At 39.2% G+C, this 15,840-nt stretch overlaps 1 protein-coding gene across 3 annotated transcripts in view; it reads right to left on the bottom strand.

The window, feature by feature from the left end:
• RDH10 (retinol dehydrogenase 10) overlaps positions 1-15,840 on the bottom strand; it is a 36,241-nt gene that overhangs the window by 15,327 nt on the left and 5,074 nt on the right. The window lies entirely within an intron of this gene.

Raw genomic sequence — 15,840 nt, forward strand, 5'->3', positions numbered from 1 at the left:
CCAAATGTAACCTTTCTTTCTGCCTTCACCACAATAGCAGCTGCTTTAAGCAAAATCCAGTCGCCTATCTCTCATATCATATTTTCAGGCAGAATAAAGCACTCTTGTTATTTTCCTGCATTTTAAAAGCAGTTTGGTGGTGTTGCTGCATTATTGTTGCTTTATTTTACAGAGTTATTTTAATTTTAGTTGATTATACATTGCCTTGAAACATAAATATGATTATATTTTTTAAACATCTCATGACTAACCACCATGTATTTTCCTCCTTTCTTCTGTGCAAGAGGAATAAATGGCTGATTAGAAAGTCTCTTTCCCCAATGTCTTAAACCAGGTTTGGGATACCTCAAGGGCTGGAGACCCACAGGCTGGAGTTTCTGTACTCCTGCCTTCTTCTCTTGAGCACTAACATGGGGAGTTAACAATGATGGTTGGTTAGTCCATCCTTTGTTCTCCTGCATATACAATATGTTCATTAAATGGATGAACTAATATGAGAGCCAGCATGGTATCACGATCAGAGAACTGGACTGGGGAAAACTAGTTCAGATGCCAGGAAGTACTTCCTGACAGCTAGGACCCCCGAAGGTATGGAATGGGCTTCCATGGGAGATGGTTGAGGCCCCATCGGTGAGTGCGTTCAAGGATAGGCTAGACATGCACATGGTGGGCATGTCATGAGTGGAGCCGGCTGGAGCCAGGGGTCAGACTAAATGGCCCGGGAGACCCCTTCTGACTTGCTCTGTTTCTACGTTTCTAGTTCTAGTCCCCACTCAGCCATGAAGCTTACTGGGTGACTTTGAGCCAGTCACTCACTGTCAACATAACTTCATAGGCTTGCTATGAGGATAATATGAAGTGTAGATCTGTGCAAGCCACCTTGGGGAAAGAAAGGGGAAAAGAGTAGGGTATAAATAAAATGGAATAATACAATGGAATAAAAATAATATTGTATAATTTGTAGAATATTTAAGTATACTGCACATACACTTTATTGTAAATTGACCAGAAAGCTTTGGCTATGGGCAGTATAGAAATAAAACAAATGAATAAATGAAAGATGAATAAATCTGTAAATGTTACTTTGTTGTGAATTTCAAGTTTTAAAAATCTTAAATTCTTTTCATCCCATTCATGAGAAAATTTGCAAATTCTGGCAAGTCCGACGAACAGGTACAGCTGATTCCAGCCAAGAGAGAACCATGTTGCACCTGTTTGCCATGTGGCTGCTGAAGGAAGAAACCTGTTTGGGGGTGGGGCAGGAGGGGGTGGTAACCCCGATTCTGTATGACAGATATGGTTGACTATATAGGAAGTTCCACACATAGACCTTTAAGAACTAAGAATTCACAGCGCTTTATGCCTGGATGAACAAATGTGTTAGTTTTGCATTCTTTTAAAAAAAAATCATGTTCTCTCTGTCCTGATTGGGAGAAATTCAACCAAGTTGGTTATTTCTTATAACAAGAGACTGCACAAAATCCCTACTCATCTCTACTACTAATACGAGAACTAGAGAAGTTTTTTCTACAATGTGCTATAGTAAAATAATCTTCAGATAGGTTATCAACTGTTGACCTACATTTGCCAAAGAGGTAGGACATGAAATTATCCAAGTACTCAAAGTGAAGCAGGGCAGAAAGGAGAGGGAGAAGAGAAATACAATCTTGCTAATGAGCTCACAGAAGTAGGAAAGATAACTCAAGAGATTCTAGGGAGTAGGCTAAGAAGTAGATGATGTTCTAGTTTATCTCTACTAGAATGAGTTACTCAAACTATAACATGGAGTAAAAAAATTAGGTTTTAATTGACAGAGGCATTTATTTGTGTGCTACAGAATGTGAAATCTTTGCCAAAGATGTTGCCAAAGGTTAAATGGGTGAAAGTGTTGCCTGACAAATTCTGAGTTTAGCTCAATATTGCTGCTTTCATGCTATGTACTAATGGTTTTCATTCTTTCTGTCTTCACAGAAGCCTTTCCACATGAACAGTTTGTCATGTACACCACATATATTTTATAGGTCTTGAAAGAATGCTTAAGATAGAAAGCTGTCCACGCTGTTGGGACACACCATTGCCCAAAGTGAGCTGATAAGACAGCACACCCTAGAATACACACCCTACACTAAAACACTGTAGGTGGAAATAGGTAGAGATGGGCAAACTCTCCTTTAGTGAAGCATGCTCACCATGTATTTATTAGTAGTACGTATATTCTGCTTAACACATTCTTTAAATGGTTGTCATATAAATAGATCATATTTTAAAACAAAATAAGCACATAGAGATCATATTTAAACACACAATTAAAAACAATTTCAACCCCAGTAACAATACATGTCATATTTTTATAATTAAAAAGAATTTAATCTATCATAATGTTAGCAGACTCTAACCAGTTAACAGCTGGGGCAAACCCCGCATGGACCCCAGACCCAAAAACCAAACAGAGCCTGAGACAAGACTTAGAGCTAATTGCAGTTTTATTCTGGTGCACTATAGAATAAACAGAGACAGAGGGGAGATGCTTCCCAAATCAGAGTCTCGAAAGAGGTACAGAGAGCATACATTATATACCTTACGTCATAACATGTTGTCCAGATACAAAGTAAATTCTTTTCCCTATTATTCTTTGTTCTATTTGTTAGTTTACAGAAAACTATTTATTTATCCAGAGACTCCCCTTTCTAATGTGTCTGTTGATTATCTCTGAATTATTCACATCTGCTCTATGTTTCTCAACTATTAGTAATTTATAATGCCATTTGCTACTTTTATGGAGGCTTCACCCGGATTCCAACTCTGGAATTTCACCCGGATTCCAACTCTGGCTGCAAAGATACTTCTCATTTACCCTCTTTGACATCCAGTCATCCTGTCCCAGGAGTTCACACAGGGTTCTCCATACCTCCCCGCTCCCCCCTGGACAGGAAGTACAGCATGGCTGCAGATTTCAGGCTAAGTGGTTAGCCTAAGTGTTGTGAGGGAGTATGTTTCAGGTAACAATAACAATACAAAACAAAACAAGCAGCAGCAAGATGGAGTGACATATGATTAATTGCAATTAATTACAAGCCAGAAAATTGCTGAATAAACAAGTACATTTTTTGGATGCATTTGAAACATATCATTTTCTGTATCCTGCACTGCAAAAAGGACAATTTTTCAGAGGATGGGTGTTGCCAGTGAGAAGGCCTACCTTCATGATATTATGCAGTGAAATTCTGTTGGCTGAAGAATGACCAGCAAGGACTCCTCTGTAATTCTTAACTGAAAATTAACTGAAACTAGTACCATTCAGAATGTCCACTGCCTCTCCCAAGTCAGATGTCATGCAGGGATATAAGTGGGTGTTATTAGCATGCTGTTGATACCTTGCCCCAAATCTCTCAACAACCACTCCCAATGGCTTCATATAAATATTAAATGACTTCAGGGACAAGATAGAGCCCTGAGGTACCTCATAGTTCAACTGCAAGGTATAGCCACCCCATGGTATTCTAGAGTACAAGCCAAACTATAATAGAGCAGTTCCTCCATCTTCCAACTCATAGAGGAAGCCCAGGAAGATACTGTGATCAAAGCTAGCAAAAGCTGCTGAGAGATCAAGAAGAATCTCTTGTTCTGCTCTCAACAGCTCATTGTACCTCATCATTCCAGAGCATGTCAAGGTCATTTACAGAACTGCTAGCTTTGGGTACTGGAAAATCCTCCAGACCATCCAAGAATCCATTTTGATTCCATAAGTCTCTGGGGACTGACCAACTAAATGGATGCCCCATCCCTACGGAGAAGTACTGGCTATATGAGACTATATATAGTCTCATATAGCCAAGGCTATGCCTTGATCAATGTGGTGAGCCAATGACAAATGGTCCTGTGGCTATCATGGAGGACATGAAACCCTGAACTTGTCCTGTTAAGGAAATGTCAGTATGAATGCCAAAGCCCCTCAGAACCAAAGCCTTTATCAAAGACTGCTTCATTCAGCTCAGTCAGAGAGGCTATTGTGCAGTAGCATGAGAGAAATACCAGTAGCATTCTCCACCTGTGGTTTTTGGCCCAACAAGCGATACAGGCTCACATAGCTCATCCCAGGGTGAAGGAGTGTCCTGGTGACCAAGATGGAGCTTTTATGGTCTATGGTAATGCCCAATCCCACCAGCCGTCCAGCCAGGCTTAGCACTGTACCAAATAACTATAATAAACCAAACATACAAAGATGGGTGCTTTCTCAACAGTCTGTCATGTTTTCTTACCTCAGAAACATACACTTGAATGTCAGTGGCAAGCTCCAAATGCTTTAGCCATTACTTTCCAGCTATTTAGTCTATTTAGTCTATTCACAGCCTACCCTGATTCAGGATCATCAGGAAGCAAAGAAGTTGATATAGGCTTTAATGAGAAGAGAAAATAAAGAAAACCCCATAAAGGTTAACATTTACGCCTAGAATCCAACCCAAGGCCCATTAAAGGAGCTACCTTTTGCCTTACACAGTTGTTCATACTACATCAGAAGCTTCGTAACACCTAAATTCTAAGTCTCACTTACTAAAGCATTCCATTTCTAGTTGTGAGAATTCTTCACCTCAGTGCCAACAATACTGCCCATTTGGTTATGAGATAAATGAATAATGCAATTATCTCCCTTTTGACTTGACACCAACTCAAGTTTCATTACTCTTAGATCAGTTTCCCTTTTAAGTGTACTTAAGAGGTACCAGGACTCCTTTGCACCACTAAGACAAGTTGGTCCTACCAGTTAGGCAGCATGAGACAATTGCCTCAAGATAATAATTTTGGGGGTCATGAAAGGGAAGGAGATGCCCACCGAGTGATCCTCTGGTCCCAAGGCAATGTTTAGAGGGCCACAGAATCATTCAGATCCCCAGCTCCATGGTCAAAGAAGAGCTTTGAATTCAGATCTGGGAATACGCACACAGATCCTCCTTGTCCCTCCTGCAGTCTCAGAGAAAGGGTAAAGAAGGAACTACAAGTGGTGTGAAGGAGAGAAGAAATTGGGCGTACCTTCCCTCCCAACCCAAAGTGTCTCCTTTGCTCCCTGGCTGAAATGCCACAACTAGACAGCTGATCTGCAAGGTGGAAGGAGTGCAGAGGTGAAGACTGTCACTGCTTCTCCTGCCATGAAAAAGATACCTGTACTCCTGCATGTTCTGAGGTTTATGGGCATATCCACTGGATTATGCTCTTAGCTACTGAAATTATACTTTGTATTACATGTTTGTTCAACTTAAGCCATTTTTATTTAAATAGGGTTATTCTAAGTAGCACTATAATTGAATATAATAGCTTTTTTAACTGCTGAGAAGAGATGTTTCTGGAATTTCTGCTTGTTGGACTTTCTGCCTTAGAATCCAAAGTAGTTTTATTTCTACCTTAGGAATCATGCACCTTGAGGTGGTGTGGGGGACCGGTGGGTGGGGCGGATTTGCTGGTCTGATTAAGGAAACAGAATGTGTGGAACACTTCCCCAGAGAGAGAGATGGCATTTTTACAGAAAAGCTCTAGCAGTGGAAATGAAAAGGGTCCAGCATATTAGGTGGATCCTGACAAGCCTTTCTGGGGTGCTGAGAAGACTTCTTTCTGGAAGAAGGGGGCTGGGCAGCAGTCTTCTCTATTCTTTTCCTTCTGAAGGCTCCAATACCACTTTCCATGATGTTCTTGTGTTCCCCAACCCCACAAGCATAAGATATGTTTAAATGGACCAAGTTTGGGAAAACAAAGGACACATTTTAACGTCCTGTTCTGTGGAAAAGCAAGGTAAGTCTTACAATAATACAAATACAGAGTGGACTTCTCCCTCAAATAGGTGGCAAGGCTAAAGGAAGTTCAATTGAGAAATGGATAAAAAGGCTCTGTGAAATGCAAACCAAGAGGAAATAAAATACATGAGTTATAAGTATTGTAAGTAGCCACAAGCTTCAGAATAAATTAAATTTCATGCTAGGAACTAATTTTAAGAGGTCAAAGATATGCATGCAGCAAAATTTTGAGCTTAATGAGAATATGGAAAAATGTTTCTACTTCAAATAGCGTTTCTCTCAATTATATAAGTATACCTGTCTACTCAAAAGTAAAACTCATTGTGTTCAAGGAACTTTACACCAAATAAGTATAAATCTGCATACCTATATCAGTTTGAAAGCCTGTATAGGTCCATGTAAGCATATACAAAGTGACAGAGAACATTTTAGGTTGTTTAAAAATTAGATATTTGAGAAAACCCATTGTAGTGAGACTGCAAGCTGTTCAGACCTTGTTATAATGCAGACTGTCCAGAGTGAGCTTCCTTTGCTATCCATCTAAGAGATCAACCCTGCTGACAAGCATATTATGTCACAGTGTGTTCTTGTAGCAATTTGTTTCAATATGATGTGGCAAGCAAGGTCCTGGGATACTGTGCAATATTAATGAGGCACACAACTTAACTTGTTCCCTTTATTAGTTGAAAACTGCATCATAAGGTCAAACCCCAGGAGAAAATGCAAATTTTACTTCCATACTGAAGAGATAGGAACTTGGGTTTCTTTTCAGTTTGATTTCATTGGCTGCACCCATCTCTACTTTACTGCTGTTTATGTTTGTTGATTGATTGGTTGACTTTAATGTTTTAAAACAGTTGTTAAACCACCCTGGGCACTGTGAAGTCTTGCTGAAGAAGAATCAGCATGGCTTCTACAAAAGTATGTCCTCTCTCATTAAACCTTTAAAGACTTATCAACATACATGTGGGTACCAGTGATCTGTAGTATTTTTTATTTGGACTTCCAAGAGGCTTTTGTCTCAAGAGTCCTGAACAAACTTAGTAGTTATGAAATAAGAGGAAAGGTGAACTTATGGATCAGTAACTGGTTAGAGTAGTAATAAATTGATAGTTCTTGCAGCGGAGGGACATAAATAGTAGGATCAACCAAAGAGCTGTACTGGAAGTTGTGCTCCTTAACCAGTTCATAAACCATTCAGAATTAGGGCTGAGTGGCAAGATGTCAAAGTTTGAATATGACTCTTAATTATTTAGGCTGATTAAAAACATTTCCAAATGATGTGTTTTAAAAACACAGGAACACTTCAGAATGATCTCTCCAAACTGCGAGACTGGGAACCAAAACAACCATGTAGGACTAGCTATGAGAAGAATCAGAAATAAAATGCCAATATCATAATCCTTTGTATACATTTAAGGTGCAACCACACTTGGAATATTGTCAAGAATTCTGGTCACCACACCTCAAACTAATTATTGTAGAGCTGGGAAATATACCAAATGATCTAGGGACTGGAGCAACTTCCTTATGAAGGATTACAATATTTGGTACATAGCTTAGAAAAAAATGTCCATTTTGTGGGACCATGGAATGGATCATAATAAAGATGTAGAGATAGCCGACATGTTCTTATAAAGTATATTCCTATAAAGTGGATGGGCAGCTGTGGAGGGTCCAGAACCCATTTATACAATCTTGATTCCTCCTCCTCCTCCTCCTCAACTATGCCATAAAAAATAAACCTTTGGTATCTAATAGCTAAATCTGGTGTAAGTGGCTCATGTAACCATATTCTACTTATTTTAGCAGAGATTTAGCTAGTTTAGACTTCCATGGTGGTTTCTTCTGCCATGGATACTCCAAACTACCAAATCTTGCTATAGAACAAGCAAGATTTGACAATTTTAGGCTGTCAACTTTTGGTCAAACACTAGCAATATTTTTGCCACCATTAATGTGGGTGTGGGAGTGACAGTGATGATTGCATGAGGCCCACATTTCACCCATCCTAGGTATAAAGCCATGCAAAGTTTAAATTAGCAGATTATGATCTTATGTACATAATCCCTACTTAGCATGCAAAAAATCCAAGTTCAAATTTGGCATTTTTAGTGAAAAGAAGTAGGATAAGGCTAGAAAAGACCTCCATTTGAGATCCTGGAGAATCACTAGCAGTCATGGCGAACAATACTTGGCTGGGTAGATGAACCAATACCCTTGCTTGGAACAAAGAAGTTTCATGTGTCCATATACGCACAAGTGAGAGTTATCTTTCAAGAACAAAGCTATAAGAACAAAGCAGATACTGCATGTGTCAACTGAAACCAATCCTTTGTAAACTAATTGAACTCCAAATATTCTGAACCAGCAGAAAAACAGAATAGCTTTTTAAAGTTATGTGTACAGGGAGCAGTAAGTATAGGATGCTTTGAATTAGGAGTTAAATGAAAGGGTGAGGAAATAAATAGAGTTTCCGATAATCAGCACTTTCATTTCTAATGACTTATTATTGAAGAAGCTAAAGCCAAGAACTCTGGACCAAAGAGTAACAAGAAGAGAGGGTTGAACTGACAGGCTAATTTCTCTTTCAGTTCATGCATGGGACTGTTACACATTGGGACTTCCACTTTCACTCTTTTACTTTACATTTGAGCTACTTTATCACCAGTCTGGAGAACTGGGTGAGAATTGTTCAAATACAAAGGTCATAAGGAACTATCAAAATATGTCCAAGTTCATATTCAATAAAGAAGAGGTTCTTTTATGCCCACACTCAACTTCCATAGCCTTCCTTTACTATTCAGAATCTTCACACTGACCCAGTAGTAGCCAATGGGCTTCACTGGATCTCTTAAAGATGGCATCTTTTCATTCAAACTAGAGTGAAAGAATCAATATATCTGATGGAGAATATGGGCAAAACCAAGCAAACTATCTAGAAAATGGAAACATAACCGGGGTAGGGTGGGGGGGGGGGTAATAGAAACTGTTCCAAACTCAGATTAGTTTATAATTGAAAGAAATGGAACTTGGGACAGAATGGTAGAAAAGAATACACATGCAGAATGAGATCCATGTTCAGTATGGTTTTTAGGGCACAACTTAGCTTTAAAAAGGGCTCCAGCACCCAGTGTAGCTGGTTGGGGAATGCTGGGAGTTAAAGGACTTCTTCCTGCCTGAACATACATCAGATTATGCTCCTACCTGTCTTAAGCTTATCTTTTAGGGCAAGTGCATTGAAGGAGCCCTTAAAAGCAAGCCCCTTCTGTTGAATACAGTTGGTATATATTTAGATTTTTGCAGAGAAATAGATCTGTGCTGTATTATTAAAACTAGCACATGCACTTACTCAAATGGCTGTATTAGAATATATAATAACAGTTCCACTAACATAGGACACAATCCTTCTGCATACATATAGAATAGTCTATAATACTCTTAAATTTAATCCTGCCTGGCATCATCTTAAGTTTTCTCTGGAGGGGATAAAGAGGCCCTGTGCTCACTCTAAATACAGAAGATATACACATGACATTTTAAAGCTATTTTTAGTTCAGCCTAAATGTTTCCATAAGATAGTAAGTTAAGACCTCAAGAGTGTACTGATCCTACATTCCCCTCCATCCGATACAGATTTACCCATCTCTTCTATAGACTGCTTTAACCACAGTGTATCATAACATATGCACTGATACTAACCATGGACAACAGGAAGGGCTGCTCTTTGAACCATGCAATAATGCAGCTTCTAGAGAGAAGCTCTTTAGCCTATGCCCATCAGCTAAAAAGACTTATCAGAGCTGAATAGAAAATTTAGTACATAGATGAGATCTTTCCTTTTAAGCTGTTAAGACCAGAAATCCAAGAACAAGAAATCTGGAAGCGGTAACATCCCCTCTTACACTTTTCTTAAAAAACAAAACAAAACAAAACAAAAAACCCTAAGAATCATTAGCAATGCTGTTTAACATGACATTTTATACAAATTATACTTTGATGTGATACTAAATATACTAATAAAAATGAAATTGATCAAAAGATTTTCTCCTAATTCAAGGAGAATTAGTTATTATAAACCCCAAACTGAATCTAAGTTAGAGCAATGTTTGTAGACTTTGATAGAAGTCATCTATAGATAGTGTACAAGCATCCAGTAGCATCCTAAATAATTGAATCAGGGCCAGCCCTACCATTAAGCCTATTTGATTTCTCATGGGAGGTCTGCTAAACAAATTGGGACAAACATAACTCATGCTGCAGACAATAGCTCTTAGGTCCACTGGAAAAGTTCATGGGTCATGTTCTGTGCTAGGTTTTGTGCCTCCTGCAAGTGTTTACTTAAACAGGGAAGACACTGATATCAACCTCTGTCAGCAAAGGCAGTAGAAGTGGGCCAGTCAAAAGTTGATCAGGCCAAGTCACAGGTTGCAAACCAGCCAGCAAAATAAGATCTAGATGTGCTATGACATTAGAAAAGTCATGCTGGATCAGATCAAGGGTCCATCTAGTCGAGTACTCCACACACACAATGGCAAACCAGCTGCCCACAGGATCCCTCAAGCAGGATGGGTGCAAGACCTCCTCCCACCCAAGCTGCTCAGCTACTGGTATACGTAGGCATGTCACCTCTGTAAAGGAGATAGCACTTAACTAGCTATTGGGATGTCCCCAGGTTCAAGAGTTACAGGAAAGGGAGAAAAATGTCTCCCTCTTCATTTTCTCCATTCCATGTGTAAGCACTTCTATTATGTCTCCCATACATGCCTCTTTTAGAAGCTGAACAGTCCTTGTTGTTATAGCCTCTTCTCATAGGGGAGAAGCTTCAGTCCCTTGATCATTTTAATTGGTCTTCTCCATACTTTTTCCAACTCAATAATATCTCTATTCAGGTGAGGCAACCAAAACTGGACACAATTATTATTTATTTATATGCAACCAAGCAGTCTGAAAGGAGGGAGTGGTCATACCAAGGATTTGCATAATTGGAGTAGAATCTTGACAGTTCTTTTTCCTGCTTTATTCCTAACTGTGCCTAGTGTGAGGTTTTCCATTTTCACAGCAGCTGTGCAAGGGGTCAACATTTTCATTGAATTTTCCACTACTACCCCAAGATCCCTTTCTTGCTCAGTCACTGCTAGCTCCAATCCCATTAGTGTATATTGAACTTGGGAGATTTTACTCCATTGTGCATTACTTTACACTTACTTATATTGACCTGCATTTTCCTTTCTGATAGTAATCTCCCAGCTTGGTGAGATCCCTTTGGAGCTCCTCACAATCCCTCATGGTTTTTACCATACTAAATAGTTTGATGTCAGCAGCAAACTTGGTCACCTCACTGCTTACTCCTAATTCTTCATAATTTATGAATAGATTAAAAAGAATTAATCCAAACACAGAACGCTGCAGGAATCCATGTGCTACGTCACTCCACTGGGAGAAGTTGCCATTTGTTCCTACCCTCTGCTTCTGTTCTTTAACCAGTTAGTGATCCTTAAGAGGAGCTCCCTCCTTTTATTCCCATGACTGCTTAGTTTGCCCAGAAGTCTTTGGTGAGAGACTTTAATCAAAAGCCTTTTGAAAGTCCAAATAAACAGTGTCTATTGGATCACCTCTGCCTATGTACTTTTTGACCCAAAGAAGTTCTTCAAAGAACTCCAAAATTTTAGTGAGACGAGCCTTTCCCTTATGGAAGCCATCCTGAGTTTTTCCCCATCAAGGCTTGTCCCTCTATGTGCTTACTTATTCTATCTTTAATGTTGCTTTCAGCCAGCTTACCCAGAACTGACTGTAATTTCTTGGATCCCTCTTAAAAAATAGGTGTTACATTGGCCATTCTCCAATCCTCCGGTACAAGGGCTGTTTTTTTGGGACCTAGGGAACGTCTTGATAACAAAGTAAGCCATCTCCGATCTTAGTTCCTTAAAGACTCTAGGATGGATACTGTCAGGATGGGATGAGCTGCTGACTTTCTGATTCTCAATAATGTTTAGAACTTTTGTCTCTATGATGTGCCTTAATTCCTCAGACCCACTTCTAGAATACATAAGTTCAGGAACAGGAATATGCACTGCATTCTCTGTTGTGAAGACAACAGATGAAAATAATTCATTTAGCTTCTTCTGAAATCTCCTCTTCCCTCCTTAGTATACCTGTAATTCCATTATTGTCCTATAGTTCAACTGCTCCTCTAGCTGTTTTCCTACAGCAATGGTTTACCTTCTAAATGGAACCACTTGACTTTAGCAAACATCCAACAGTACAAGAAAAGAGCCAAGTTGCACCCTGTATCAAGGTAATAGTTTAGTCTCTACTTAAAATGAGTATAACTTCACTGTTGCTCATCTTTGAAAGATCTTTTACTCAAATTGGAATGTAAAACAAACATACCAGATAGCCCAAGCTTACACTGAGTTAAGCATCTGAGCATAAGATTGTTACCAAGAATTGCTACTGAATATAGTGGAAATTCTCAGTAGACACTAATGAACTTGGTCTAAAATAAACAAGATGTGGATGAATCTGTTTGAGCATACATCATAATAGGAGTGACAACACGGTGTCATTTTCCTGGCATGCACACTCTAGTTATCTATGTGCCAAAGGTGGCCAAATTGGTCATATTCTCAAACCTGCATCACAAAATGGCAGGCACAGAAAAAGATAATCCTAAGCAATATTCTTCTATACAGGCACTAAAAATGATGTTTTGACATCCATAACTTGACTAGAATTTGTTGTCTGCAGAGGACAAAGAGATAACCAGCTATGCTTGGTTTTGCTAGCATTGCAAGTTTTATCATGTGGGTCAACAGCATAACATAATTTGGCATAACATTCTCTGAGAGAAGCAGGGCTGTTTGTCATTTGTGTAGATTACTCAGCTGTACATAGAAAAGGAATACTTGATGGCTGCATGCCCACCATGCCCAAAGAGCTTTGCCATTTTTTAAAAAAACAGCAGAAACAAACAATCCTAGAAAGTGGCCATTGTTCTAACGAAGTTCAATGGATTGAGAAAGCCAGTACTGAAAAAAAGTATTTCTCCTGAACATAGAAATTCTTTGATGACATAAGTTCTGAACAACTATGAGCAAGCTCACATGGAGAATAAACAACTGACTTATTTCTAATGTAGTACATTCTGGATACAGTATCCAGAATCATTGCCTGTTCCAGAGTTATTGGAGGATTGTTTCCCTCTCCAACAAGGCATGATGCCCTGGTTCAGACAATATGACAAACTGCACCTGGGCACCATGGCTTTTCTGATTGCAAGATCCAGTTCTATGAGTGTAAGACTTGTGCTGGATCAGACCAAATGTCCATCTAGCCCAGCTTTCTTTTTACATTGTCCAGGCAGCTGACCATGGGAAACCCACAAACAAGAAATGTGTGCGGTGATCTTGGAGCCCAGGAAAATAAAATCTATCGCTACCTCCATTTCTTCCCCATCTATTTGCCAGGAAGTGAGAGGACTGGATGCCATGATCTTAGTTTTCTTAATGTTGAGTTTCAAGCCAACTTTTGCACTCTCCTCCTTCACCCGCATCAAGAGGCTCTTTAGTTCCTCTTCACTTTCTGCCATGTGAGTGGTATCATCTGCATACAGTATGTGAGGTTGTTGGTATTTCTCCCTGCAATCTTAATTCCAACTGGTGATTCATCTAGCTGGGCCTTTCACGAGATGTGCTCTGCATACAAGTTAAATAGGCAGGGTGACAGTATACAGCCTTGCCGAACTCCTTTCCCAGTTCTGAACCAATCAGTAGTTCCATGTCCTCACTGGTGCTTCTTGACTTGCATACAGGTTTCTCAAGGGACAAATAAGATGGTCTGGTACTCCCATCTCTTTAAGAACTTGCCACAATTTGTTCTGATCCACACAATCAAAGGCTTTAGTGTAGTCAATGAAACAGTTTTTCTGGAACTCCCTAGCTTTCTCCATGATCCAGCATATGTTGGCAATTTGATCTCTAGTTGCTCTGCCTTTTTGAAACCCTGCCTGTACTTCTGGTAGTTCTCGGTCCACATACTGCTGGAGCCTAGCTTGTAGGATTTTCAGCATGACTTTGCTAGCATGTGAAATGAGTACAATGGTGCAGTAGTTTAAACATTCTTTGGCATTGCCCTTCTTTGGAATTGGAATGTAAACTGATCTTTTCCAATCCTGTGGCCACTGTTGAGTTGAGTTTTCCAAATTTGCTGGCATATTGAGTGTAGCACTTTTACTGCATCATCTTTTAGGATTTTGAATAACTCAGCTGGAATACTGTCTCCTCCACTAGCTTTGTTGTTGCTATGACTTCCGAAGGCCCTTTCAACTTCACATTCCAAGATGTCTTGCTTGAGGTCAGTGACCACCCGATCATGGTTATCAGGATGTTAAAATCTTTCTTGCATAGTACTATGTAATCTTGCCACCTCTTTTTAATCTCTTTTTAATCTCTCTGTAAGGTTCCTGCCATTTTGGTCTTTTATCATGCCCATCTTTGCATGAAATGTTCCCTACATATCTCCAATTTTCTTGAAGAGATCTCTGGGCCTCCCTATTCTATTGTTTTCTTCTACTTATTGCACTGTTCATTTAAGAAGGCCTTCTTATCTATTCTAGCAATTCTCTGGAATTCTGCATTCAATTGGGTGAATCTTTCTCTTTCTCCCTTGCCTTTCACTTCCCTTCTTTCCTCAGCTATTTGTAAAGCTTCCTCAGACAGCCATTTTGCTTTCTTGCATTTCTTTTTCTTTGGGATGGTTTTAGTTGCTACCTCCTGTACAATGTTGCGAACCTCCATCCATAGTTCTTCAGGCACTCTATCACAACTAATTCCTTAAATCAATTTGTCACCTCTACTGTATATATTTAAGACTAGATTCTTTGAATTATCCAACCAGTGTGTGCTGAAACTGGTTTTTCCTTTCTGATCATCCTTTTAACTCTTCCAATAGTATGTGGCATGGATCTAACAGTATGCTTGAGCAAGATTCATGAACCAGTATTGTACACGCCTATCTTAAGGCAGGCTCAACTAATAGTAAAGGTCTGAACCACACACAGTCTGCAAAGTATTTCAACCCTACAGATGCTTCTATTGTCACTGTATTTTCAGTCTAATGCAAATCTGATAACGTTATTCAAGCAAATAGAATTATGAGTGCTGCAGGCAGCAGTGCAAATCATGCTTTACAGATGATTGCTTCCAGAGAACTGCATTACCCGGCATGTTTTAGGCTACAATTCTACACACCAGCTTTCTCAAACTGAGCATCCTATAGATGTGTTGGATTACAGCATTGTTATCAGTCATTTGATTGGGATGAGGGGAAGTATAGCACAATACCTCTGGAGAAGTCTGATATACTCACTTACCTTGGAGTAAGATCCACCGAAAGGAGGCTTAATTCTACCTTAAACATATATAGAATTGCATTCTTAGCAATTAAAACAATAGTCTGCAGAGTCTGCATAGATACATCACACTGTTAGAAGCAGTACAACAGAATACAGATATTCAAAATTCAAAGTAAAATTCCATAGCTCTGTGATGGTCTGCAAGTCTGGGAAATATTTCTGCTAGTCAGAAGAAAATACTGGGTTTGATAGACCTATGGTCTCAGTCTGTGTAAGGCATTTTCATATGTTCAAGATGAAGACGTTTTTGAATAGGTTCCAATGAGATAAATGAGCTAGACTTTGATTTTTTTAATGAAAGAATTATTGCCATAACACACTAAATAACACACTGAAACTTCCAGAGACATCATGAAGTCATTCACAAAGAGCTAACAACCAATTTAAAAGCTATTTATAAACTTTTGATGGCCTTGTGCATGATGAAGTGATTACTTTCCATAACCATATTAATATATTACCAGTATGAGAAGACCCACTGATGTCTCTATACTAGCAGCTCTGATCCAGAGACTCACAATGAAGCCCGACTGTAATCAGTGGGTAGTACTCAAACATAGTCCTACTTAGAGTAGACACATTGAATTGAATGAACTTAGGCTAATATTTGATACAAACCACAAGGACAAAATTGTGACTAAC

Source organism: Varanus komodoensis, unplaced genomic scaffold (assembly GCF_004798865.1).
Source record: "Varanus komodoensis strain SLA01 unplaced genomic scaffold, ASM479886v1 scaffold14_1, whole genome shotgun sequence".
Taxonomy (NCBI): Eukaryota; Metazoa; Chordata; class Lepidosauria; order Squamata; family Varanidae; genus Varanus; species Varanus komodoensis.